At 46.0% G+C, this 27,271-nt stretch overlaps 1 protein-coding gene across 1 annotated transcript in view; it reads right to left on the bottom strand.

Moving 5' to 3' along the window:
• PPP1R9B (protein phosphatase 1 regulatory subunit 9B) overlaps positions 1–27,271 on the bottom strand; it is a 95,947-nt gene that overhangs the window by 40,943 nt on the left and 27,733 nt on the right. The window lies entirely within an intron of this gene.

Below are 27,271 nucleotides of genomic sequence, written 5' to 3'. Positions count from 1 at the left end.
GGAACTCAGGTCTCCTCCTCCTTCTTCACAGAGTGCAGATTTGAATGTGGGTTTCCCAAATCCTAGTCTAACACTCTTCCCACAGGGACTCCTTCTTTTGCCTTCTGTCTGTCTCCTTTTCCTCATGGATCCATTCACTCTACATCTTTCTCTGCGGGAACAGTTGGCTGCCAGGCCTCCATCTTGACCATCTACACAAAGCCAGCGTGGGAGAATGGTTAGAGTATCAGACTAGCACCCAAGTTCCAATCCACTCTTTCTTCGGAAGCAATTTGGGTGTCCTTGGGCCAGTCCCAAATTCTCAGTCTACCCTCTCTCACAGCATTGTTGTTGTGAGGATAGAGATGGAGAGAACAGTATAAGCCAGGGGTGGCCAACGGTAGCTCTCCAGATGTTTTTTTCCCTACAACTCCCATCAGCACCAACCAGCATGGCCAATGACTGGGGATAATGGGAGTTGTAAGCAAAAAACATCTGGAGAGCTACCGTTGGCCACCCCTGGTATAAGCTGTTTTGGGTCCCCCTGGGGAGAAAATGGGGTATAAATATCTAAATAAACACCATCTGCAAATATGCAGATTTCCCTTCCTTAAAATCAAATTATCTCTGCTGCAGTTTCCCTCTGGGATACTCTTCCATCCTCTCCTAGGCCCACCCTCCCCCCAACCTCTTTGTCTTACTCTCTCTTTTCTTGTGATCCACGAAAGCTTACCTCTTTTGCCCCTGCCTTTTGCCCCTCCTTCCGAGTCCCGATTTATCTACCACCCCCATCTGTACCCGTCCCCTGTAGGGAGAATCACTCCCACCCGTCTCCAGCATCCTGCCATTTCCCCCCCACCCACCCTGCTCTGTTCGGCATCCACAGAAGCAGGCGCTGAGCTCTTACGCCCCCACCCACCGTCTCTCACGCTCACTCTATCCTGTAATCGAGCCACTCAGCCTGTCACCGCCGGAGAAACAAAGCACAAAAATGCCGCAACCCCCCTTCCACAACTCCTGACAACTCTAATTAAGCTGTCAGGGTGGCCACCTGCCTGCTTGTGCCCTGCCCTTGTGAGGCTGTCTTGGCACCACCTGGGCAGCCTGGCAAAGGAACAGGGGTACAGGTCCCCCCACATGTTCACTTCAAACCACGCCAGTAGAAATACTGAAGGCACAAAGGGAGAAATGCACCTCCTCACACAAACTTCCTTTATGGATTTTGTGTGTGGGAAGAAATGGAAGTTTGGGATAATTATGCATTTTCCCCTCCAGCATTTCTTTGAGTCTCAGCACCAAAGCCTGGATACGTCCTTTGGACCCAGAAACAGCCCCCAAAATAATTATACACCACCTTGACATGATCACGCAGCTAGAATAAAAGAAAGCAGCGTTGGATAGATAAATATGTATAATTTCTTTCCCCCCCCCATACACACACAAAGATTTCCTACTTTTCCTTGGTAGACTGTGGCATATTGAAAAAATCCTTTCAAAAACGATCGTTTCCTTCTGTAATAAGAACGTATCCTTCCTGATAGGCAAGCTGTGGTCAGGAAGGAATCTCCTCTGTGGTCAGACTAGCTAATGATTTATTCCCCCACCATCTCTTTTTGGTAAGAGCGTGACTGGGCTCACTCATTTGAGCCTCCTCTGTGCTCTGTAGATATCTCTGCACAAAACTTCTTTGCCCCTGTTCCTGGCTCAGGGCACAAACTATGCGGATCAATCTTGGCCAAGTGCTCATCTGAATTATACATGTGAATGATCCAGCCTTGGAGTGGCGGGGCTAAACTAATGACACTGGGGTAGGGTTGCCAGTTCCTGGTAGGGGTACCCCTGGGTTTGCGGGCTTCTCCCTCCCCACCACCAGCCAGCTGACCAGCGAGGAAAACCCCAACCCCAAACAATGACATCACTGTCCCTGATGTAATATCACTCAAAACCAAAAGTAACATCATCACATCAGGGGTGCTGCGCAGTGACACTCTGGTTTGAGGACAAAACTCTATGGTTTGAAGCCAGTCTTACCACAGAGTTTTGCCCAAAAACCAGAGCATCGCCATGAGACATCCTCATTGCATCAGGGATGTCCCAGAATGCCCCCCAAACCCCATCGCTAGAGTGACAAGGGAACCGCACAGCCCAACAATGGGGTTATGTTTTCAGTCCCATGATTCTATGGACCTTCATAAACCTTCAAGGAATTCTGTCTCTCTGAATTTTTTTTTAAAGGCATCAAGAAACAAGGATCTCCTCAGCTTGTCTCTACCTCCTGCTTGGCATGTAAGTTATGCAGCAATGCTTTTTGGACAGAGATAGCAAGATAAACTCTTGCTGTTAGGAGAACAGTTAGATTCAAGCCCAGTAGCACCCTAGACACCAACAAGAGTTTCAGGATGAAAGCTTTCAAGAGTCAAAGTTTCCTTCGTCAGACATGAGTAGAACAGAAGTAGAGATCTGTCTTCCTTGTTAGGAGCACAAGCACTTTTCCTGGTTGGCCTCTACCACTTAGAATTGACCTCATCCACTTTGAGGAACAGACTAGGTACTCCACAGAAACCTTTCATGGGTCTTATTCTCATAAGCAATTCAGAGTACAATGACTCGCATCTGTTCCTGTGCCAATTCAATTCTCGGGGAAGCTGGTCATGGGATCTGCTTAGGAAGTAACATCAAAGCTGAATCCTGATGGATCCACTCTAGCTGTCTGTTTGATATTTGCCAGCACTTAACAGATTCAGTTTTGTCATGGCACTGTAGAGGCTGTGACCTAACACTGTGTATCAAAGGTTTTCTTGCAGTTCACATGTGCTGACATGGATGCATTTGGTAGCCATTCCATCCTGCAGACCTTGCATAAAGCTGTGGAACTTGGGTCTGGAGAAGGGAATTGCAATCTGAACCTCTGGTGAGTTCAACGGCAACACCTATCCCTGTCATTGACCAATCCCAGGTGCCAAGTCACAGTGGCATCTAAAAATTTCATAGCAGTGCCTAGTATTTTCAACAAACACAAAAGCTTTGTGTCTTAGCCAATCTGGACAGATCTAGTTCACTGTCCCTTCCTTTCTTGGCTGTAACAATACAGTTTAGTTTTCTGTTTTCTTTACTTAGGGTTGCCGACTCCGGGCTTGGAAATATCTGGAAATTTTGGGGGTGGAGTCTGAGAAAACCAGGGTTTGGAGAGGGGAGGGATTTTAGTGGAGTCTGATGCCACAGAGTCCACCTTCCAAAGGGGCCAATTTCTCCAGTGAACTGATCTCTGCTGCCTGGAGATCAATTGTAATAGCAGGTCTCCAGTCACTACCTGGAGACTGGCAACCCTATCTTTAATGTATGACTTACACACTGCTTGATCCTAAGTGCAAATGTTTGAAACCAGCTCCCCCACCCCCACACTCAGCATAAAGAAACATGCCCTGCATTTCCACCTCAAACTGCAAACAGGTACAAAGATATTTAACAAGGTTTCTCTTAACCCAGCTTTATTGAAGATGTCCCTGCTTAAATTTATATAACCATCTGGTCTGTCATAGTATTACAAAAAGTGTAAGTTGTAGCAGGGCTTTTCGTGTAGAAAAAGCCCAGCAAGAACTCATTTGCATATTTGGCCACACCCACTGGAGTTGCCACTGTTTCACACAAAGTTTTGTAGGGGGGAAACCCAGCAGGAACTCATTTGCATATTAGACCACACCCTTTGACACCAAGCCAGCTGGAATGGCATTCCTACTCAAAAAAAGCCCTGAGTTGCAGCTATAAACTTTTTGTACCACTAAATCTGTCACTAAAACAATCAAAAAACAGAAGCTGGATCCCTGAAGAAGTATCTTTAGGTATCTTTGGGGAGGGATGGTGGCTCAGTGGTAGAGCATCTGCTTGGTAAGCAGAAGGTCCCAGGTTCAATCCCTGCTATCTCCAAAAAGGGTCCAGGCAAGTAGGCGTAAAAATCCTCAGCTTGAGACCCTGGAGAGCCGCTGCCGGTCTGAGAAGACAATACTGACTTTGATGGACCAAGGGTCTGATTCAGTATAAGGCAGCTTCATATGTTCATATCTATCTTGAAAACGGCTTTATTGGTTATGCTTTTTGTTTGTTTGTTTTAAAGTGGTGACAAACAGTACCAATCCTCTATGGATATAACAACTTTGTCATAGCACTAAAACATTTACAAAACAATGACAGGATTAGGATTTGCAAGCTTTAGAAAATGTGGTCATTTAAATCTGACATCTGTCAGTGGGAAATGGCTTATAAGTTTTCAAACTGGCTGCTAGATCAGGAAAAGTTTTGGGGGCAAGGTCAGACTGAACAGTCCAGTGCCATTCCCTACTACATTCTGTGAACTCACTCGCAGGTACACCAGGCAGCTGGAGCAAGCAGCCTACTCACATGAGCAATGCAATGAACCTTGCGCAATCCCATACACTTCTGTGAGGAGGGAAGACTTCCTTACTCTCTGCTATTGCTTAAGTTCCCTCCCCTTATGTTACGAAGCTCACACAGGCAGATGGCAGACCTGAGTTGTTAAAAGCGTGTGGTGGTGGTAAGTGACGTCAAATTCCTGCCAACTTAAGGTGACCCCGTAGGGTTTTCAAGGCAAGAGATGAACAGGGGTGGTTTGCCACTGCCTGTCTCTGCAGAGAGTCCCTGGACTCCCATCCAAATGCTAACCAGGGCTAACCCTGTTTGCTTCTAAGATCCGGTGAGACCAGGCAAGCCTGGGCCATTCTCGGCATCTTTTTTTGTAAATACTGTCTTGTGCTGATTCCGCAGGATATTTTGTTTGTTTTTTGCTTTCAAGTCACAGCTGACTTATAGCAACCGTGCAGGGTTTTCAAGGCGAGAGGCATTTAGAGGTAGTTTGCCACTGCATGCCTCTGGAACGATTAACCCTGCCCCTCCCATCCAATATTAATTAGGGCCGACCCTGCTTAGCTTTCCATTTCTGTCGAGACTAGGCTAGCAGCTCATGGGCTCCATTGGTCACAGAGGCAGACAAAAAAATTGGCATATAATAAAGTCTTTTAAATGAATTTGCTTATCCCCCATCCTTGCATTTTCCTCCCAGAAGTTTCCGTGATAGATGCAAATTAAGTGCATTTAGGATTGTTCATTTCCATCTCTAGCCTGCTCAGACTGACTAAAAAGGTAAAGGGGTTTCCGACTCTGGGGTGGCGTCGCAGGTCGCATTATGACGTTTTCCTGGCAGACTTTTTTACAGGGTGGTTTGCCATTGCCTTCCCCATCAGACTGACTAGGCAGGGCTTTTTTATATATAGAAAAAACCCAGCATGAACCAATTTGCATGTTAGGCCACACTTCATGATGCCAAGCCAGCCGGAACTGTGTTCCAGCTCAAACTAGGGGAACTAGGGGTCTAGGGAAGGGAAGCATCTAGGGAAGTGAAATAGAGGGAAACAGGGGGTGGGGGAAGGAAAGCACCCCCCCAAAAAAACCCTTTAATGTACAACTTAAAGTTATTGATAAAGCAGCAAAATCGGCATTTTAAAAATTAAATTGCCCTTTCTTACTGTTCCGTTAAGTTATTTTTTTAAAAAAAACCTAAATCCGTTAACTAGCTAGGAACAGGCAAAGGGGAGCCTATTTCATCAGATGCACAGAGTGAATCCTCAGCCAGCAGATATAGCTTTTCACATGGAGAAAAAATATGAACAGTCACTGGGACTCAAAAGTCAAGAAGTACAACTTGTACAAGTACCACCATTTGTGATGCTATGGAAAACATATTAGTGCAAAGATAAGCATGGAGACCATTCACAACAACCACAGCAGCATTTGTTTAGGCCCTGGTTAATGCAAATTAATAGTATAATCTTATGTGCCCTTCCCTGGGAAATAAGCCCCACTGAATACAGGGGGACTTACTTCTGACTAAATACAAATAGGATTGTGCTGCTAAATCCTGATACAGCAATTATCTATATAAAAAAAAACTGCCCATTTTCCTGGGGCCAGAAATCATTTTTGCTTATAAGGAAGGAGAGTGCTTATAACACCCATTAAAAGGCATTCCGCCATGAACCCTTGGAATGAATTAATCAGCATTATACATTAATGCTAAAGACATTTTGAAAAGAAAGAAAATTATGTCCCAGGAACTGTAAGCTATTTCTTGAAAAGCTATGCTGACTTGTTCTGAAAATTGTACTCCCATCGCACCTTGAACCAGTGCTATTTGCATTAAGCGTGTTTTCAGACCCAAACCCACAGTTTAAATTTTAAAACACTCAGGAAAACACTGACAGTTGGTCTGCTTTCGCCACTCCCATTTCTATCATGCACATTCATCCAGGAAGCACAGCAATGCAGTAACCATGGTTTATCAATTCATACATCACACCAAACTATAGTTAGCATAAAGCTGTTTTACTGAAAAGGAACTTCAAGAACAGAACGGAAAGGGAAACTGCTGAATTACACATTGTTATGAAACTTGGAACAAACACCTCCCCAGGACTGAACAGGGACATTGGTTTCTTATCTCATTACATATGCTAACCCATTCTCACCAAGTAGAGCTATATGTCTACTATATTCCAATGTATTTCTCTTTTAGAACAGTGTATCGGAATAAGGTCTGTGATATTATGTTATATAGCAGAGTAGAAATATCTCTGACAGAACTACTCTTTTTAAAAAAAGGATGTTGTTAAGTTTAACCCATACTTGAGAGGTTTACATCCACTCGGATCCTAATGTATTTTTATATTAGTGTTTGAGCAGAGTAGACTCAAGCTTCATTCTACGGAAAAATGTTGTCATTTTAACCCATGTTTTAGAGGAGACTAATGAAACATCGCAACAGAGACTTAACAATTAAGAAACCTAATGACAGATATCAACCTTCAGCTCTGACGTTTATTGCCTTTGATGTTTTTTCCGCCCAGTCAACGCAGACCCCAATTTATAATTCTTTTAATCTGCTAAACACATTTTCATTATTTTGAATACTAATTCATTGCCCACTCTCTCTCTCTATGTAGGACTGCTAATTCCATCCCACACAATTGTCTGATTAAGTGTGCTTTTAGCTCATGAAAGCTTACATCCTGAATAAAACTGTTGGTCTTAAAGGCGCTACTGGACTTGAACTTCGTCATAAAGCCTGGTTTGCAGCCCCCATTAAATCACAGCGCTAGTTTGACAGCTGCGGCTTGTCAGTCAAGATATCAAGCCAAGCTGTAGTCGAGCTTAGCGATCCATGGTTAGTGTCTGAGGTTCCTTATAAGTGGTGATTACAGACAAACAAGGATGGCATCAGCTTGACAGTGATGGGCATTTTCAAGTTTTGCTTTTAGCACACTTTTTAAGAGCTTGTCTTAAGAAAGCAGAAATACCCTTGTTTTCCTGCCCTAATTTTCATTTCCATGGACTGAGCAGAGGAATATCATGTGCCTCCCTCTTGTTCAATGGCAAAGAACAGACTTTTGGATTAGGGTACAACAATTCAACGTGATCCAGGATGAGTGCATGAATTTAGGATGCAGGCGCAGTACAACTGAGACTGCACATCTAGAAGCTTGGAGACATTCAGCAGGATTCTGGGTTGCAGAGAGCGACAGAGAGTGCTAGTCCTATACAACATGTTTTCCCGATCAAATAATGGTTGGGGAGAGGAACTCAGTGGCTCTCGTCCGCTTTTTTGTCTTTTCTAATCTGCCCTTTGTCTTGATTAGCAGGCAAACAAGCTCAGAACTTAGAGAGCGGGGGGTGGGGGGGTGGGTGTTCACTACCTTGTTATTTCTTCTCCTCCACAGTCTGGAGAGATATTGATGACCTCCTCCTTGACTTGTTCTTGGGTGCATTTAACAACAGTGAAAGAGAGCTGCACCTGTCCCCAAGTCTGCTGCAGACCTCTCATGAGGGACTCTCAGATCCAACCTGGTCCCTTGGCAACTCCCAGGTTAAGTCCAGGGACACCCCACATCCCTTGGACACTCATAATCCATTTTTCCTTCTTCCAAGAAGAGTCATATTAAGAACATAAGAGAAGTCATGTTGGATCAGGCCAATGGCCCATCCAGCCCAACACTCTGTGGCCAAAAAACAAACAAACCCAGGTGCCAGCAGGAGATCCATCAGTGGGGCCAGGACACTAGAAGACTTCCCACTGTTGCCCCCCTCTAAGCACCAAGAATGCAGAGCATCACTGCCCCAGACAGAGATATCTGACCAGAAAGACCAAGATGACTTTATCATTTGATTAGGAGGGATCGATTTGAAGACAGGAAGGTACAGATCAGGCCAGTGATGGATTTAGTTTAAGATTACTGTGACCGAGAGTGGTTCTTCAATGTTTCTGTCAGAGAAAGGCTCTTTCCAAATCCCTGCTACCTGAGATTCTTTACCTGTGACTGAACCTGGGACCATCTCTCAAGCAAAGCATGGCCACTTTCTCTGTACCCAGGTGGAGCTTGTTGTACAAGGGTGAGAAAAGCTGTTCTTGAGAAATTCTCTTTTCTGCACCAAGCTGATAGAGTAGATCTAGCTGCCTTGTCCTGGAGCTAAATGGATTGACCTTAGTCTTCACCTCCTGTCCTCCACCCCTACCACCCAACAGCTGATCTATCCTGCTATTCCACTGAGGAACTAGGAATCTAACCGAGTTGTACCAGAGAACTCTGCCCACACACAAGCTGCCAAAGCCCCATGAACGAGTGTGCTAACCTACCAAGCGATGCATGATTCAGCAGGCACACATATGGTGGAAGTCACGGCAAGGCCAGGACATCTGTAGAAATCCGAGCCAGGATTTCCGCCTCACTCCTCCAAGATAACGGAACAAAACAACTGCTTTGAAGGAAGCGATTCTACCACATAGAAGATGATAATCCGGAGGTTTTCTATTCCACATCTGGAATAGACTGGATTCAGGGAGGAGAACCAAGCACCTAACTGGAGATGAAGATGAACCGGACTGACAACCACAAAAGATGAACTCACAGCTGTAGCTGCTTTATCTGCAGTCAGACCACTAGGTAAAATGCTTGGGGTTCTTTAGATTGGAGAAATGTTGACTGAGGGGTGACATGATAGTTTACAAGATTATGCATGGGATAGAGAAGGTAGAGAAAGAAGTCCTTTTCTCCCTTTCTCACAACACGAGAACTTGTGGGCACTCAATGAAATTCCGGAGCAGTCAGGTTAGAACAGATAAAAGGAAGTACTTCTTCACCCAAAGGGTGATTAACACGTGGAATTCACTGCCACAGGAGGTGGTGGCAGCTACAAGCATAGCCAACTTCAAGAGGGGATTGGATAAACATATGGAGCAGAGGTCCATTAGTGGCTATGAGCCACAACATATTGTAGGAACTCTTTGCCTGGGGTACATGATGCTCTGTATTCTTGGTGCTGGGGGAGGGGCAACAGTGGGAGGGCTTCTAGTGTCCTGGCCTCACTAATGGACCTCCTGATGGCACCTGGGTTTTTTTGGCCACTATGTGACCCAGAGCATAATAATAATAATAATAATAATAATATTTTATTTTTATATCCCGCCCTCCCCGCCAGGCGGGCTCAGGGCGGCTAACAGACATGGGGATCCCATGATTCACATAAAACAAGATAAACAGTTTTAAATATATCAGTCACAAATAAATTATTTAAAATAGTTAAAATATATAAAATGGTGCTAAAATACTGTATCATAATGTACGCAAGATGGCTAGATGTCCATTCGTTGGATTAATCAAGTTCTATCTCAAAAGCCAGCTGGAAAAGAAATGTTATGATACAGCTGGAAAAGCCAGCTGGAAAAGAAATGTTATGATACAGGCTGTGAGGCTTTTGCAAAATTCTTTGCGGATAAGGTCCAATCGCTCCGCCAGGACTGCCCCGCCAATTTTGAGGCAGTAAGTGGACTCGAAACCCAATGCGTGTCTTCTGAGTTAACTCTGGATTGCTTCGACCCGCTCAGCTTGGAGGAAGTCGACAGAATTCTTGGCACTGCACGATCCACAACTTGTGATCTGGACCCATGCCCCTCCTGGCTAATTAAGGCCTGCCAGGAGGAATTAAGATATCCTATACGGGATATTATAAATCGATCCCTTTCAGAAGGCGTTTTTCCAACACCCCTGAAAGAGGCATTGGTCCGCCCTCTCCTGAAAAAACCGTCATCAGACCCGGCCGAATTGGCACACTACCGGCCGGTCTCAAACTTGCCCTTTTTGGGCAAAATTATCGAGAGGGCTGTGGCGGTGCAGTTACAGGAATTTCTGGAGGACGCTTCCGTCCTAGACCCATGCCAGTCCGGCTTCCGCCCGGGCCATGGGACGGAAACAGTCCTGGTCGCCCTCATGGATGACCTCCGACGACAACTGGATCGAGGCGGCTCGGCGGTATTGCTGTTGCTAGACCTATCGGCTGCGTTCGATATGGTCGACCATCAGCTGCTGACCCGCCGCCTCGCCGACGCAGGAATTCGGGGGGAAAGATGGTGCGAGCCCTGCGGGACCTGAACCAGTTCCGCAGGGCTTGCAAAACATTTCTTTTCCAGCTGGCTTTTGAGATAGAACTTGATTAATCCAACGAATGGACATCTAGCCATCTTGCGTACATTATGATACAGGCTTTCCAGCTGGAAAAGAAATAGGACGTGATGGGCCATTGGCCTGATCCAACATGGCTTCTCTTATGTTCTGATGTTCTGTCTATCAAGGTCAGCCTTGTCTGCTCTGATTGCCAGCAGCTCTCCACGGTCTTCAGACTTTCACATTACTTCTTTCCTTTTAGTTGGAAATGTTTGGGATTAAACCTGAGACCTTCTGCATGCAAAGCAAATGCTGTACCAGTCACTAAATCACTTTTATAATGTCAGTAATTAATATTTAATGCTGCCAATTAATATTTATTTTATTTGGGACACTTATTAGCCAGCCCGTGCCCAACAAAATAGGTCCTCGTGGCAATTTACAATATCAGATTAGAATAATCTGATAATCAGCAGAAGAAAAGAAGAACAGGGAAAAATTTTAGGAATTTTAAAATTATCCAAGAAGCAGCCCTGTGGCGCAGAGTGGTAAAGCTGCAGTACTGCAGTCCTAAACTCTGTTCAAGATCTGAGTTTGATCCCGGCGGAAGCTGGGTTCAGGTAGCCGGCTCAAGGTTGACTCAGCCTTCCAAGGCAGGTAAAATGAGTACCTAGCTTGCTTGGGGGGGGGGGGAGATGACTGGGGAAGGCAATGGCAAACCGTCTCATAAAAAGTCTGCCGTAGAAACACTGTGATGCGACGTCATCCCAGAGTTGGAAACAACTGATGCATGCACAGGGGACTATCTTTACCTTTAAAATATCCAAGAGTGAAGTCACTTCTCAACAAGGCCACTGTAAAATATAAAATATCCATTTTTTTTAAAAAAAACCCCTTAATCTGAGTCAAAGGCCCGCTGGATGGCCATTCAGGACCTGTCTGCTCAGGGAATTCCACAGAAACAAGGGGGCAACTGCAAAAAAGGCCCTCCCTTGAACACCAACCAGCCAAACCTGAGACAAGGTTTCCTAAGGAAGGCCTCCAGTGTACCAGAATTAATTGCTTCTCCTGTAATTCAACACTGTCATACTAAATCAGTGGTTGCAATGTTGTAAAAAGAACTGACCTTTCCCTGATAGTATCTGACTGCTCAACTGAACCATCCCTTGAGAAGCAAAGGCCAACACTGCAAGACGCAGGCAAGTGCTCAGCCTGAGAATGTACAAAGTAGTAGGGATTACGCTATCCTGGGCACCTGGTTGCCTGTACACTTAAAAATGCAGGTATGGGCATTTTCTGGTCTGAAAGGTTCCTAGTGTGATAGGCAATAGATTCAGGATGGATGAAAGGAAGAACTTCTTTACTCCATGTATTTGACTGTGGAACTCACAGCCAGTGGCCACAGAAATGGCCCGTGAGCACGATAGCATAAGAATGTGGTTTCATGAAGGAGAGGAACATCAGTGATTACTCCTGTGTGTGTTAAGTGCCGTGAAGTTGCTTCTGACTTCTGGCAACTCTAGCAATTCAGGTCCTCCAAATAAGGTTGCCAGCGTCTAGGTGGGGCCTGGAAATCTCCCGCTTTTACAACTGATCTCCAGACGGTAAAGATCAGCTTCTTTGGAGAAAACGGCTGCTTTGAAGGGTGGATTCCATGGCACTGTACTATGCTGAAGCCCCTCCCCTCCTTAAACCTCACCCTCTACTGGCCCCACCCCCACAGCCTCCAGGAATTTTCCAACACAGACCTGGCAAACCTGCCTCCAAAAATTCTATCATTAACAGCCTTGCTCTTGCAAACTGAGGGCCATGGCTTCCTTTATTGAATTAACCCTTCTCACGTTGGGGTTTCCACTTTTCCTGCTGCCTTCATCTTTTCCTAGCATGACTGCCCTTTCCAGTGACTCTTGTCTTCTCATAATGTGGCCAAAGTACGATAGCCTCAGCCTCAGCTTTCAGGCTTGACCTGATCCAGAACGCCCTTATTTGTCTTTTTGGTGATTCATGGTATCCCTCAAGCTCTCCTCCAACACCACATTTCGAATTAATCAACTTTCTTCCTGTCAGTGGTTACTAGCCATGAAGATTAAAGGGAACCTTCAAACTCAGAGGTAGTAAACCTCTCAACACCAGTGCTAAGAGACAACATTAAAGGTGTCCTGCTCAAAGCAACCGAGTTGGCCACTGAGTGAAAAAGAACATTGGACAAGGTGGACTGCTGGCCTAATCCAGTAGGACATCTCTTTCATTGAGGTAAAAGAGCACCTTGTGGATCCTTAGTAAAGGGGTGTCAAACATGCAGCCCGAGGGACAAATCAGGCCCCCGCAGAGCTCCTATCTCCCTCTCTTGCTTCCTTCTGCATCACAGCTTGCTTTCCCAGGCTTGCTCAATCACGCAGGAGCTACAGAGCAAACCCTCTATTTTCTCCATTGGCTAAGCAGCACATGAAGCAACTTATGTACAAAAGCTCATGATGCTCAGCCATTTCATGTTTCCCTCTGGGTCTTAGGCTCTAAGCATCGACCCTGAGATTTCTGTAATGAATATCAATAAATCAAAAGCAAGTTTGCAATTTACAGACACACACCTGAGCAGCATACTCAAGATTGCTACGGCACATTGTCTCCAGGTTCTGATCCGGTAATTCAGAGCAAGAGGTGTCAGTTATCAGAAACAGTCAAATAAACAAAATATTGTAAAAGTGCTAATCTTTTAAGCATGTCTTATTTTTAAGTTTTTTTAAAAAAAACTTTAATTGTGTTTGTCTCTGTCCTTTATAAAGTTTATATCTCTGCTACCCGGCGTTACATTTTATGACACATACGGCCTGGCCCAGTGAGGTCTCACTCATGTTGGATCCAGCCCTCATAAAAAATGAGTTCGACACCCTTGCCTTAGTATTTAATATGCAAGCTTTCATGTGTAAAGAGCCCACTGTGTCAGAAGTGGTCTCCTAAATGGACAAACAGTGCCCCCGAAGCACAGAGAGAAGGTGGGAAGGGGGAGGCTCCAGCTGCAGGCAATGCAAGAGACAGTAGTAGATGTGTCACAGCACTCTGCAGTGCCAACGAATGCAGAATCCGATCAAATGAATAAGATCCAGTCAGCGTGGGTGTAACCCACTCCCACTCGCAGATGCTGGTGATGACTAGGCACGGCAAGATCAACAGCGTAAACAAATAACTCAAGATACTTTCGGTAATGAGCTAGCCACTCCCAGGATTTGCTGAGACAGCCCCCCCACACACACACACTTCGAAGCAACAAGTCATCAGCAACTAGGGACAGGGAGATAAAACCATAAGGCAATCTCCTCCCTTCCAATTCTACATTGGCAGTGCTCTTAAGTAGGGTTGTCAGGTTCACACCAGGAAATTCCTGAAGATTTTGGGGATGGATTCTGAGAAAGGTAGGGTTTGGGGAGAAGAGGGAATTATGTCATAGAGCCAGTTTGGTGTAGTGGTTAAGTGTGCGGACTCTTATCTGGGAGAACTGGGTTTGATTCCCTACTCCTCCACTTGTAGCTGCTGGAATGACCTTTGATCAGCCAAAGCTCTCCATGAAAGGGCAGAGTTCTGTGAGAACTCTCAGCCACACCTACCTCACTGAGTGTCTGTTGTGGGGGAGGAAAATAAAGGAGATTGTAAGCTGCTCTGAGACTCTTCTTCTTGAGTCTATCTTCCAAAGCAGCCATTTTCTCATGGGGAACAAGTGTCCATCACCTGGAGATAATTATTTGTACTTCATTTATACCCCACCTTTCTCTCCAATGGGGACCCAAAGTGACTTATATTCTCCTCCTTTTCTACTTTTTTCCTCACAACAAACTTGTAAGGTAGGTAAAGCTGAGAGGAGGAAGAGGAGGAAAAGAAGATGATGATATTGGATTTATATCCCACCCTCCACTCTGAATCTAAGAGTCTCAGAGCAGCTCACAATCTCCTTTATCTTCCTCCCCCACAACAGACACCCTGTGTGGTGGGTGAGGCTGAGAGAGCTCTCACAGCAGCTGCCCTTTCAAGGAGAACCTATGCCAGAGCTATGGCTGACCCAAGGCCGTTCCAGCAGCTGCAAGTGGAGGAGTGGGGAATCAAACCCGGTTCTCCCAGATAAGAGTCCACACATTTAATCACTACACCAAACTGACTCTCAGAGTATGTGACTGGCCCAAGATCACCCAGTGAGCTTCCATGGCAGAGTGGGGAATCAAACTGGAATCTCCCAGTTCTTTTCCCATTACTACCACACAACAGTGGCTCTCAAAAATGGGATCACTCAGAGGAGAATGTTACAATCTCCCACAGTATTCTGGCTCATATCATAAAGTTGGAAAAAAAGTGTTTCAAAGGGAGATTCCACTGTGAAGTTACCAATTTGAAAATACCTTCCTAACTCAATCAAGCAGGTTATGACTTGGTATCAGGATCTTCAGCTAAAGATGGCCAAGCATCTGCTCCAAGTTAGTTTGGTTTTGTTCGGTTAGTGCCATTTTGTCCTACTAGAATACAGTCGCAGAATCACATATTTGGAAGGGACTGAAAAGGCATGCAATCATTTTGTGAAGCTGCACCATGCGTCTACAATTTGCCCCGCATACTACCCTCAGCCATCGAGACCATATGCAAAAAGCAAGCACACTGCACAAAGGAAAGATTTTGGGGGAAGATGCTGCTCCAGATAACTTGTGGGTACAATGTTGGTTTATTAGACAAAATTTATTCATTCTTATTGGTCAGTTTCTTCAGGCAAGAATTGCACAGCCAGGACATTCGCAGTGCTTAGAGAACCAGGACAACCTGATTGAGTTTCAAATAGCAGAGAGGAAAATCATGCACCTTGTTTCACACCATGCAAATTAAAGGTTCACGGATCCTCAATTTATCTCAGGGCTGCGCAGGGGAAGCGACAAGGTGTTTAACCATCTGACCGCCACTTGGTTTTGCAATTCAAAAGGGGCTCTCCCACCTCTGGTATTTACATTTTAAAGATGACATGCCATTTTAAAACATGCCTGTTTTCTTCTCTAGAATGCAAATGACAAAACAGGGATCCTGGATTCAAATAGCAAAACCAAGTGGAAGTCAAAGGGAAACTCTCAGGAAGGCAAAATAATGAGGGTGCCAATGCTCTACAGGGGACCAGCTCACTCCCTACCATCAGTAATGGCAGGGGTGGGGGGAGACTGGCATCAGCTCCTGGATTTGCGCCCCTGGTGGCCAAATGTAAAACTGTCAGGGCTCAGCTTGAATTCAGCTGCCATGAGATCAAGGCCACGAGGCACGGGGCGTACCTCCAGTTGGAAATACCTTCCATTGGCCTTATACTTGGGAGGGTAGGAAGATGTTTCTCAGGTGCTTGTTAAAATACTTGTCTGAGCAAAATAACTTTGATGCTTTTGTTCAGCTGAGTATGAGGCAGCTTTACCAATTTGCCAACCTGCAGAACTTTTAAAAAACCCTAGCATCTTTCAGTTTAGTGCCTTTCAGAGCCACTTTGGTGTAATGGTTAAGCGCATGGACTTTAATCTGGGAGAACAGGGTATGATTCCCCACTATTCCTCCACATGCAGCTGCTGGGTGACCTTGGGTCATTCACACTTCCCTCAGAGCTGTTCTCTCAAGAGCAGTTATGGGAGAGCTCAGCCCCACCTACCTCACAGGGTGTCTGTTGTGGGGAGGGGGAACGAAAGGAGATTGTAAACTGCTCTGAGACTCCGAGTGAAGGGTGGGGTATAAATCCAATCTCCTCTTCTTCCTCCTCCACCTCTTCTTCTTCTTTATCCACATAGGTTTGGTTCTGCAAGAATAAGTGACCCATTTCCTTTATCTAACTAAGGTTATACCTGCTTCTTGTATATAAAGCACACTCAAGGAGTCTTACAAAAATTACAAAATATACATTATGATATTATGTAAAAAAAGGGGCAGCTCACTGTGCAAAACCCGAGGACAATAAAGAAGTCTATTTAAAGGCTTTCTGCAACAAATGAGTCATTCAAAGCCACCGGAAGAATGGCAATGAAGGGCTACAATTAACTTGGGGGGGGGTGTTAGTTCCATTGTTTAAAGATGACAGCTTTCATCACCCAGTGCCCCAAATACAGATGTCCTCAATAGCACCCCCTTGGCCCCCTTCACTCACCAGTAGCCAGAACACTTCCACTAGCAAAAACTAGCAAAACTACAGATGAGAATTTAGGTATATCTATAGCCAGGACTTTTTTTGTAGCAGGAACTCCTTTGCATATTAGGCCACACACCCCTGATGTAGCCAAACCTCCAAGAGCTTACAGGGCTCTTAGTACAGGGCCTACTGTAAGCTCCAGAAGGACTGGCTACATAACAGGGGTGTGGCCTAATATGCAAAGGAGAGCAGTCTGGTGCAGTGGTTAAGTGCGCGGACTCATCTGGGAGAACCGGATTTGATTCCCCTCTCCTCCACTTGCACCTGCTGGAATGGCCTTGGGTCAGCCATAGCTCTTGCAGGAGTTGTCCTTGAAAGGGCAGCTGCTGTGAGAGCCCTCAGCCCCACCCACCTCACAGGGTGTCTGTTGTGGGGGAGGAAAGTAATGGAGCTTGTGAGCCGCTCTGAGACTCTGAGATTCGGAATGGAGGGTGGGACATAAATCCAATATCATCATCATCATCATCATCATCATCATCATCATCATCATCAAAGGAGTTCCTGCTACAAAAAAAGCCCTGAGGGACATGATTTCCGAATGTCTTACAGGCTAGACGCACATACTATTTCAACCCACACAGGCATCCTGGCTTCCCATCTCAAGTGTGGGGCATTTCTGATGTGCGTTTGGAAGAAAAGGTGGGCTCCCTGCCCTTCTGGGGTTCCTGGCTGCCTCCTCCAGTGCTCCACTGAGTGAGGAAAACTGCTGTCTTGGAGGTACTTGGTTGTTTTCCTGCTCTGTCTGATGAAGCATTGCTCCGAATGCCTTCGAAACAGGCATACTCCCACACTTGACATTTGGCTAATTAAAGCTATCAGTGTGATTCTTTTGTATTCTCCAGTGACTAAACGGTGTTCATTAGTAAAGAGCCTTTCTCCTTTGATACAAAGCCTTCAGGATCCTGAGAAGGAGCCCTGTGCTGTTTGAAAGCTCACAGCTCTCTCACAAAAATTAGAAACTGGTTGGCCAAGGCACTTGCATCACCCATTTGATAGGAATGACTCTGCATCTGTAACAGATGCTATTTACTGGCCTCGGTTTAGCTCCTGACTTATCCAGAAAACTCAGGGTAGATTCTCAAAAACAAATAGGCACATGGAACAAATTTTGAATACAGTGGCACCTTTAAGACCAACAATATGCATGTAATCAGTTACTAAAACAGATAGCACATCCTTGACCATTATGGTGGTAGAAAGTACTACCAATTCATAAACAACTTATGGTGAGCCTCTGGATAACCGAGCCTAACTGCTTGCTGATCAAACTGATGCAAAAGAAGAAGAAAAGCTGTTTTTTATACCCACTTTTCTAGACCTGAAGGAGTCTCAAAGAGCATTACCATCACCTTTCCCTTCCTGTCCTCACAACAGTCATCTTGTGAGGTAGGTGACTGACCCAAGGTCACCCAGCAGCCTTCACGGGGAGGAGCAGGAAATCAAACTGGATTCTCCAGATTAGAGTCCACCATTCTTAGCCTCTGCATCACACTGGCAACTTGAGGGATCATTTTTAAAAGCTGGCAACCGTCATTAGAGCCAGTTTGGTGTAGTGGTTAAGTGTGTGGACTCTTATCTGGGAGAACCGGGTTTGATTCCCCACTCCTCCACTTGCACCTGCTGGAATAGCCTTGGGTCAGCCATAGCTCTGGCAGAGGTTGTCCTTGAAAGGGCAGCTGCTGTGAGAGCCCTCTCAGCCCCACCCACCTCATAGGGTGTCTGCTGTGGGGGGAGAAGATATAGGAGATTGTAAGCCGCTCTGAGTCTCTGATTCAGAGAGAAGGGCGGAGTATAAATCTGCAGTCTTCTTCTTTTTAGTGGTTGGAGCTATAGGACCTGGACTTTTCTGTTTAATTGTTCAATGCAGCCCTTTACCAAGGACAAATAGTGGCAAATTCTAGGAAGTGGCAAATTCTAGGAAGTGGCAAATTCTAGGAAGCCGCTGCTTCCCCATAGAGCATGCCCTGCTGGAGGCTCTGAGTTCCGCCTTTCCAGTACTAGAATGCACATCTCAGACTGGTTCTTATTCCCCCCCCCCCCCGAGAAAAAAGCAGACCTTTGCCTCCTTCTGCCACTCAGGAGCTCCTGACATTTTGCTACTCGGAGTTCCAGCACTGAGCTACTGCGAGTGTAGTTTAAAAGCGAAGTGTGGATGTTTATATGATCCAGAAAGATAATTCAATCAAAGCTGCCCATGCCGATAGTGAAGATATCACATGCGAGATATGTGAAGATACCACGTGCCAACCCCGATTGGACTAAAAAAGCCCTCCACACCTTACACACATCGCTGCGCCCGCAAGGCCACCGTTATCCCCCCTCCAACCCTCTCCACCTTGAGCACGCAATCATGGCATCCTTTTCACACCCTTCCAAGCGCAGGCTGCAACATCTTGAAGGTCACCTGCTGAGGTTACAAAGAAAGTTGCTTCGCTTTGCAAGATGCAGCTTTTACTTTTATCAAGGAATGATGAGATGCCAAAAAACAAGGAAAAAAACCCTCCAAACCCACACATACCACACTTTCCCGCACAACACCCACCCACCAGCGCTGCTGGCCTTGCACTTTGACAAGTGAAGAGCCCATCGAGTGACCTCTATGTGACCTTCCTCACCGCCCCCCCCCCCCCAATTTCCTTTCTGCATGCCTGCTGTTGTGGTTGGGGAAGCACCCGCCTCTCCTAAACCAGAAGAGCCTGGGTCGGATGCATGTGTGCTTGTAACAGAAGCACAGGGGAGGGGAAGCAGGGCTGGATTTGATAGATGCTTTGCACACAGCCCAGACAAAAGGTTTCAAGAGTCTTGGAGGGGTATTGATCTCCACCAGCTGCTACAGGGCGGGTGCCCATCTAATGCAGCTGATTCCCCTTCTCCACCTTCTATAAGCAGGTCATGGAAACTTTCAGATGAAGATGCATTAGCAGCATCCTTTTAACTGGGAAACAACTCCAGAGGTCCATGGTTTCATGAGAACGACATGCCTGTATGTCAAGAAATGGGCTGCAAAGTTGCCTGATGCCATCTAAGGTTCCTCTCCTTCAAAGAATCTTGAGCTCATAAATATTGCCCCAAGCTTGATAAACGGATAACAGAAACACACAATAATGGGTTTATGGGGAGGAGCTACAGCTCAGTGGTGGAGCATCTGCATAGCATGCAGAAGGTCCCAGGTTCAATTCCCAGCATCTGTGGGTATCTGGTGCACCGGGGGGGGGGGGCAGTTTTTTGAGGTGGAGGCACCAAATTTTCAGCATAGCATCTGGCACCTCTCCTGAACCTTTCCCCCACCAAAGTTCAAAAACACTGGACCAAGGGGTGCAATTCCATGAGCCCCAAAAGGAGGTGCCCCCATCCTCCATTGTTTCCAATGAAGGAAAGAAATTTAAAAGGAGCATGGTCCCTTTAAATGTGATGGTCAGAACTCCCTTCAGAGTTCAATCATGCTCGTCATAACCTTGTTTCTGGCTCCACCCCCAAAGTCCCCAGATATTTCCTGACTTGGACCTATTCCTACAAGAGCAGGGAATTCAAACCTGGGTGTCCCAGATCCTAGTCCCACGCTAACCACAACATCACTCCGTTATTCAAAGAGTGGGAAGGGGCCCATTAACTGAACAGCTTTGTGGTTTCTTTCTGCATTTCAGTGTCTCCAGAAAAGCCACATGGTCTCGTTACAGATATGTCCTTAGTTTGGAAGAAGAAAGCCAGAGAGTCCTTGACCAGAGATCTTTTTCTCACTCCCCCCACTCCGCTTTCTTATCTCTCCTCCCCCCTCTGTGTATTCTAATTGTTGCCATTCCACTTTGCAAATGACCTTCATTCATGCAGAACACCTGCCCCCTTTCCCCAGCAACAAAGATAAATGGTTTTATACCTCTAACAGCTTCTTCCCCACTCCAAAGACACTAAATAAGGAGAGGGCCACAAAGCCCCCATTCCGCACCTGATTTCCCTGTACACCCTTCCCACCCGTGCTCTCCGTGCCTCCTCCCTACCCATCTCAGATCCCCTGTGCACATGTCTTCAAGTAGCCACCCTGTGGATATGGCAGTGTTTACAGTGTGGAGAATGTAAGAACATAAGAGAAGCCATGTTGGATCAGGCCACTGGCCCATCCAGTCCAACACTCTGTGTCACACAGTGGCCAAAGAACCAGGAGACATCAGGAGGTCCATCAGGGGGGCCAAGACACTAGAAGCCCTCTCCCACTGTGCCCCCCAAGCACCAAGAATACAGAGCATCATTGCACCAGATAGTGTTCATTCAATACTCTGGCTAATAGCCACTGATGGACTTCTGCTCCATATGTTTATCCAGTCCCCTCTTGAAGCTGTCTATGCTTGTAGCTGCCACCACCTCCTGTGAACAGAGCATATACTTGATAGCAAAGCATGCATCTTTTATGTACTCCGTTGCCCTGCTTCCTTTGTTTGGTTCCAGATTTCTGCAGTCCAAATCTTATTGCCTTGTTTAGGGGAGGGATGGTGGCTCAGTAGTAGAGCATTTGCTTGGTAAGCAGAAGGTCACAGGTTCAATCCCTGGCATCTCCAACTAAGAAGGGTCCAGGGCAAATAAGCATGAAAAACCTCAGAGAAACCCTGGAGAGCTGTTGCCAGTCTGACTAGACAATACTGACTTCAATGGACCGAGGGTCTAATTCAGTATAAGGCAGCTTCATATATTCATATATGTACTGAATGTCCCATCCTGTTGACTGCACTGACCTACGCTGAGTAATCAGCCTTGAGTCTCAGTGAGAAAGGCTGTCTTAAAAATAACGTAACTAAATACGTAACTTTTGGCCGGGGGGGGGGGGGGGGGAGAGATTTTTGCTCGTAACGCAGTCCTCTGCAGAGTAACCCCAGTCTAAACTCATTGATTTCAACAGGCGTAGACTGATGTAACTGAATAGGATTGCACTTATTTAGCAGGAAGTGGCCTGTTTGTAACTATCCCATTCTGAGGTCTTAAGAAAACAGGGGTGAAGATCTTTGGGAAAGGTGGGTGGAGATCTCTGTCAGTTCCTTCCTCTCAATGAAGATTCTCCGTTTCTGACACATTACTCCTGCATGGGGGGTGGGACTCAGTGGACTGCAGCCAGAGGGGGGTACCAGGTAAGTGACATTCTTGAAGCCCACACTGCACACAGATCTCATGGGATACAAACTAGTAAACAACAACTTACTTTTTTTAGTCTTTGAAGATATGAGCAGTGACTCATGAAAGCTCATATCCTGCCGCACGTTTTGCTAGTCTTTAAGATGCCACTGGACTCTTTTCTGCCTACAGACTAACACGGCCACCCATCTTGATCTATCTTACTTTTTAGAATGACCATGCATTCTCATACAACAGCTCTGTAAGGCAGGTCAATATGACTATTATCCCAAATATCACAGAATGGGGACAGAAGCAGAAGGACATGGCCAAACCACCTACAGTGCTATTCTAAACAGAGTCACACCCTTCCAAATCCACTGAGGTTAATGGGCTTAAAAGGGTGTGTAACCGATTTCCCACTCACCTTACGCCGCTCTGGTGCTCCTCTTCTGAGCAGGGCTTCTGTCCAATTTCACACTAGCGTCAGCTTTTTCGCGCAGCAAACAGAAACTGGTTTTTAGAGGTTTCTGTTTGCTGCACGAAAAAGCCAACGCTAGTTGCAGCCCCGGGGCAGATAGTGTGAAATCAGACAGAAGCCCCACTGAGAAGAAGAGAGTCAAAGCGGTGTAAGGCGAGTGGGAAATTGGCCTGTGTTTAGGATGGCAAGATTTGTGGTGGGTTGTGACTTAGAAGTAGAGCATCTGCTTGGCATGCAGAAGGTCCCAGGTTCAATCCCAGCATCTCCAGCTAAAAGGACCAGGCAATAGGGGATATGTGAAAGACCCCAGCCTGAGACTCTGAAGAACTGGTGACAGTCTGAGTAGACAATACTGATCTTGATGGACCAAGGGTCTGTTTCCGTGTAAAGCAGCTTCAAGTGTTTATGTAATTTCATCCAGAGCTCTCTGCTACCTGCCTTGACTGAGACAGCCCAAGCAAAGGCCCATCTCACCAGATCTCAGAAGCTAAGCAGGGCCAACACTGGCAAGTACTTGGACAGGAGATCTCCAAGGAATACCAGAGCTGGGATGCAGAGGCAGGCATTAGAAAGCCAGCTCTCTGAACATCCAAGCCCCAGTAAGGGTCACCAGAAGTCAACCATGATTTCCAGGCATGCAAGCATGCATGCATGCACACACTGAAGAAGAAGAGGAGGAGGAGAAGGAGGAGGAAGAGGTTGTATTTATACCCCATTCTTCACTCAGAATCTCAGAGTGGCTTATAATTGCCTTTCCTTTCCCATAACAGACATCCTGTGAAGGAGGGGCTGAGAGAGCTCTGAGAGAACTGGTCTTGAGCAGAACAGCTCTGAAAGAATTTGCAACTGACTTAAGACGACACCAGCAGGTGCTTGTGGAGGAGTGGGGAATCAAACCCTGCTCTCTCAGATTAGAGTCCGTGCTCCTAATCACTATACCAAACTGGTTCGACGAAGGGAGTTGGAATATACACAAAGAGGGCTTGAATTCAAAGTCAGAGACAAAAGACCTCTTATGCTACCTTGGCTACCAGGAGTTATTCTGTTAAGTTTCAAAAGTGAAAAAGAGGCACTATTTCCTAGTATCAGCCACAGGTAAATCCTATTTTGTCTACAGTTTCTCTTTCAGAAACAGCTTGTTAAGATTTTTAGTGTGAATAATTCTGGAGGAAACACCTTGTTTGTCTGTTTCACCAATAATAATAATAATAATAATAACAACATTTTATTTTATTATTTTATAAATTTTATTTATACCCCGCCCTCCCCACCGAGGCAACCTCCACCAATAACAAATAAAAGCCTTGCAGTCCCAGAAGGCTAACACAATCAGCAGATGTGGACTGCAACACACTTTTTCAGATGCTCTGAGTGGATCCTCAAATGTCTGCATGGTGAGATTCACTAGGTGCATCTGAAGGGGGGGGGGGTGCCAAAATATGCAAATTTAGACTGGAATAAATTTGCATTAAAGGTGCCTCAAGAGTCCTTTTTTATTTTTAGAACAAATACTCATTCTTTGGGGTTCAGTTCCCTCCCCAGGGTCTCCAGACATTCAACTATGGCGTGCGAGACCAGATGAATCATCTCTAGTGCTAATGCGTGTGCATGAGCTGTAGGGTACCATGCAGTTCACAGATTGCCAGGTTGCACACTGAGGCTCCCAGGGTGCTCTCGGAAGAATCGATAGCCTGGTATAATCTTTAAACAAATGAATGCACCTCCCTGGCTTTCAAATCAGTGGAAAACAGGCAGCCGGGGAGTAAACGAGCGAAGCATGAGGAAGGCAGAACGCGGCTTTCAGCAGTGTTGAACCACGAGTGGGTGCCGAAATCAGGAAGTGATTTGGAGGACAAAAGCCAAGAGCATTTCTATACATGTGTCCCTATTTGCATCTTTGAAACGGAGGAAGGTATATGCAGGTAACAGGATGATTTGGCTTGGGTCTTGGCAATTCTTTAATTGGATGCTGGTGAATCCAAATGAACATTTTAAAATCTGTCTGTCTATCTATCTATCCTATCATCCCAATCCTTAATTGCAGTAGTGGCTTCATTCATAAAAGGTATGTGCATTTGGAACACAGGAGGGTGTCTTCCAAAAGGGTGCCTGAATCTACCCTTCAGCTGTGAGCACAGTATCTCCCTGAATACAAATGGACATCTCCTAAATACAAGTGGATGGAAGGTGATGAGTGCTGATTAATAGGTAATGTAGTTAGGCTCACCAAGATGCAGTATAGTCCAGGGGTCTGCAGTCTACAGCTGTAGAGCCAGAACACAATCAAACACAGCACATGGGTGGTGTGTGGGGGAGAGAAAATCAAATCTTTCAGTTAAGATACATCAGAGGGGTAGTCTGGATACTGGAATAACCAGGATGTGATGGGAATGACCGGTGAAGGTTCTTACTAGGGCTTTTTTGTTGTTAGAAAAAGTCCAGCAGGAACTCATTTGCATATTAGGCCACACCCCTGACACCACCAAGCCAGCTGGAACTGTGTTCCTGTGTATTCCTGCTCAAAAAGAGTCCTGGTTCTTGCAGGACTAAAGGGAACTTTAGAAGTGCGAATATGATATATATTATTCAACTGCAAATCACATGCAGATTATGCCAGGGCACTAAAAGAACAGCGCAGGATGCTCTGTTCCTCAGTGTGGGGCCTCGTAGGCGCCATTTTCTAATAAAAGACTTGTGACCACTAGTGTTCGGGCTGCAGACATCGTATGTATTAATCATCATTTCAATTATCAGTAATGTTAAGCACGGCCCCAGACAAAGATTTTACCTGGGGCTCCATATGACCCTGACCCAAACCAAGTATCCTAACTTGCTGTTACCATGAATCTATAGCCATAGAAGAACTGACACGCCCATCCAGCTCTCCATTTGGGGGCAAGCATCAGAAAATAAATCTTAAGAGACTCTAAATTGGCATCCAGCTTCAGGATAATTGTGGGAGTTCCAGGGCCAAAAATGAACCATGTTGATGATGTCACTGGATTTATATTCCACCCTCGACTCTGAATCTCAGAGAGGCTCACAATCTCCTTTATCTTCCTCCTCCTGTGAGGTAGGTGGGGGGTGAGAGGACTCTCACAGCAGCTGCCCTTTCAAGGACAACTCCTACAAGAGCTATGGCTGACCCAAGGCCATTCTAGCAGCTCCAAGTGGAGGAGTGGGGAATCAAACTCGGTTCTACCAGATAAGATTCAACGTACTTAACCACTACACCAAACTGGCTCACTCAGCAGATGTTGAAATATCCTGATCTACACATACATCCCTGGGCTATTTGTCAAGGAATCTAACCATTTGTGGTAGGCATAATGCATCAGACAATGCTACGTGTTTGGAAACTGGCCACCAATCCCAGAATGACAATGGGGAGTTGCAGTGCCCAAAATGAAGGGAATCAAAACATCCTGGACTTTTAAATAACCTGCCACCCCTTTCTCTATTTCTTTCTGCTGCCCAGTCACAGTTCACTTATGCCAACCCCATGGGGATTTCAAGGCAAGAGAGATTCAGAGGCGGTTTGCCATTGCCTGCCACTGTGTTTTAATCCTAGCCTTCCTTGGTGGTCTCCCATCCAAAAACTAACCAGGACTAAACCAACTTAGCTTCCCAGATCTGACAAGATTGGGCTAGCTTGGGCCATCCAGGTCAGGGCTGTGTCTCTAATAAAAGAATCCTCTCCACTGCTGTGTGATGTCCCCTTACCATCTGGCTGCTCCTTGGGCTTCAGTAAGTGAGTTGTGCTTACGCTTTCTACCAGGGGTGGAATTCTAGCAGGAGCTCCTTTGCATATTAGGCCACACCCCTGTGATGTAGCCAATCCTCTAAGAGCTCTTTTTTGTAAGCTCTTGGAGGATTGCCTACATTAGGGGGTGTGGCCTAATAGGCAAAGAAGCTCCTGCTAGAATTCCACCCCTGCTTTCTACACATACAGGCCTTTCCAAAAAACAACAAAACACCTATAGCAGGGAATAACCCAGCAGGTGTGACTCCGCAAATCTACTTAGTCCGGCAATGGGAACAGGAAACAGTCTCTTTTCATCTCTTGCCTTGAAAACCCTGCAGGGTTACCATCAATCAGCTGCTGCTTGGCAATGCTTCCCAGCACCAAGTCTCTATAAGAGAATACCTGATCCTCTCGTCTGATGAAGTGTGCTTAGAGAGCACACGAAAGCTTACGTTCTGAATAAAACTTGGTTGGTCTTAAAGGTGCCACTTGACTCCTGCTTTGTTCAACTGCTTCAGACCAACACGGCTGCCCTCTTGGATCTATCTCTATAAGAGAGACAGGACGGTTTTTCTCCACACAGTTGGCACCGCTAGGGAAACCCCACTCCCCACATACAAAGGAGGTGCTGGAGACTTGGGGATGGAGCCTGGGGACTTGGGGATGGAGCCTGGGGAAGACAGAGGGAGGTACAATGCCAATGAGTCTCCACGGCTCAGCTGGGGACAGAGAAGCAGTTGTAAGGGAGGGGCTGCAGAGGGAAATTCGCAAGATTTTTTTTTTTAAGCATCTGTACAGCCACTCCGTATGTCAGCAGCAAATGTGTGATTCTGGCATAAGCCTCTGCATAAAGATTAAGCATCAACATAATTCTTTTGTAATGCATTAAGGCAGAAATGTGCACGTGTGTTTGAAAAGAAGGATTTCCATCACATTTCCAAGGACCTAAAAACCCCCATTAGGCTTAGAACGGACACTGCTCCTTCCCTGTTCCCCGACAAAGGAACACAGGTGCCCTATTCGTACCTCCATGGGTTTTGATTGGAGTTGCTGCCTCCTTGAACCTATGAAGCTGCCTTCTACTTAGTCAAACAATTGGTCCATCAAGGTTAGAACTGTCTGCTCAGACTGGCAGAAGCTCTCCAGGGTCTCGAGCAGAAGTCTCTCACATCACCTGCTAACCTGATCTTAACGTGGAGATGCCAGGGATTGAACCTGAGATCTTCTGCATGCCAAGCAGATGCTCTGCCATGAGCATCTGGCCTCTCCTCCTAACCACTGGT

The sequence above is a fragment of the Heteronotia binoei genome, chromosome 15, assembly GCF_032191835.1.
Source record: "Heteronotia binoei isolate CCM8104 ecotype False Entrance Well chromosome 15, APGP_CSIRO_Hbin_v1, whole genome shotgun sequence".
Classification (NCBI taxonomy): domain Eukaryota; kingdom Metazoa; phylum Chordata; class Lepidosauria; order Squamata; family Gekkonidae; genus Heteronotia; species Heteronotia binoei.
This window is presented reverse-complemented; position numbering and strand designations above follow the sequence as displayed.